The sequence below is a fragment of the Belonocnema kinseyi genome, chromosome 2, assembly GCF_010883055.1.
Source record: "Belonocnema kinseyi isolate 2016_QV_RU_SX_M_011 chromosome 2, B_treatae_v1, whole genome shotgun sequence".
Classification (NCBI taxonomy): Eukaryota; Metazoa; Arthropoda; class Insecta; order Hymenoptera; family Cynipidae; genus Belonocnema; species Belonocnema kinseyi.
The window spans coordinates 137,094,642-137,096,748 of record NC_046658.1 but is presented as its reverse complement, the minus strand read 5'-3'; positions in this window follow the sequence as shown (position 1 = coordinate 137,096,748).

Here is a 2,107-nt window from a genome sequence, read left to right as displayed (position 1 = left end):
GGTTTCGGTAATTAAGGACGGGGGGTGTTGTTCCCCACTCCAAATCATGGGCCCGCAGGGCCGTACGATAGCGTGGTGCTTGTAACTTTGTTACAAATCAATTCATTCATTTAATTGTATTTCCTTAAAAAATGCCTTAAAATGTTTTAAAATAAAATTTAAAATTATTCTATAATCATATGGTTTTGTTACAAGTTGAAAAATTAACTAAAAATTTTCTCTTTTCCCTTGATTCGATGTGAAGAAAGAGGGGGTCGGTTTCGGACCCCAATTTTCTAAGACGACCAATATTCTTAGAAAACCATGGAATTTGAATCTCAAACCACTTATGTAGAGGAAAACTATAGTCCTTATAATTCGGTGTATTTCCAAATCCGATGAATATCCCACAGATACTAAGATTTTTTCCCTAATAGTACATATTATTCGGGATATCATGATATCCTAATGATATTTTTTATACAAAGGATCTAAAAGGTCCCCTACGCTGACTTCCAGTAATGGTTCTTCTGAATATTCTGACTTAGAGACATCAGGGGTTCCTCGTATAGTTATGAAAAAGTGGCTCTTATATTCATCCTCATTACGTGGAATAGTGAGATTCCATGATCCGAACTCTCGCGCTACAGCCTTTTGGTCTTTCTGTAAATGCATAAAAGCGATTACTGGAACATTCCTACGCGGAAAACAACCAGGTTTGATGTAGAGATTTGTGAGGGTGCTTCCATCTTGATATAAATGGTGAGGCATTCCCATGTCCACCATAATCTCATAGTATTCGAAATCTTTAATGTTCGCTTGAGGTGTATAAGTCTCAGGTTTTAGCCAGCGCAAACGTCCTCCGCCATTAAAAGTTGGTCCAAAAGAGCTTATGTCCAAAGATAGTGCCATCCGACATTTGGACAATCATAGTGAAGGGATCCATAATTGGGAAGAGCTTTTTACCTAATTCTGTAGGAAAAAATTGACATTTATAAAGTTCTTGTAACCTAGTATTTCAAACATTTAACAATTGTAATCAATCACTGATTAAACAAGAATCACTTATATATTTCCGTTGACTAAAAAAACGCCTTGCTTGAAAAATAATTTTAAGTGCTTTTTAAAAAAATTCAAGTTATAAATTGCAAAATAGTCCAACAATGAATCGTACAATATTATTTCCAATATACTAGGCAGTCTGATAAGTCCCTGAAAAATGAAACACGGAGGCGTTTTTTTGATCAAAGCCGGTTTTATTTTTCAACATACTCACCTTTTAGGTTGATACAGCGAGTCCAACGATTTTCTAACTTTTTGATACCGTCCGAAAGGTACTCGATCGGAAGGTATCCAAAATACGCCTCAGTTTCAGTTATGAGCTCCTCATTTGAGTAAAAACGCTTACCGGTGAGCCATCTCTGCAGGTTAGGGAACAACTAATAGTCGCTGGGGGCCAGGTCTGGTGAATACGGTGGCTGAGGAACCAATTCGAAACCGATTTCATGCAATTTTGCTTGTGCAACTAAGCATGAATGAACAGGCGCATTGTCGTGATGATAAAGCGGTTTTTTCTTCTTCAAATGCGGTCGTTTTTCGGCGATTTCGATTTTCAATTGGTCCAATAATGATGAACAGTATGCTCCGATTATGGTTTTACCTTTTTCAAGATAGTCCACGAATATTATGCCATTTGCATCCCAAAATACGGAGACCATAACCTTTCCGACCCATTGTTGCATTTTTTGGACGCTTTGGAGCACTTTGGCCCGGTGGAACCCACTATTTTGTCTGTTGCGTTGACTCAGGAGTGTAGTCGTGGATCCAGGTTTCATCCATGGTTATGAATCGGCGCAAAAACTCGGTCGGCTTACGCGAAAATAATGCCAAATTCTGCTGGGAAGTTGTCACATGAATTCGTTTTTGGTCCACTGTGAGCAAACACGGCACCCATCGCGCGCAGAGCTTCTTCATGCCCAAAACTGAATGCACGATATTGCCCACACGTTCCAATGATATGCCTGAGGCATTAGCTTTCTTTCTTAATTTCACTTTGGGATCATTCAACATCATATCATGGATTTTTTCGCCATTTTCTGGTGTAGTGACCTCTTTTGGGCGCCCAGAT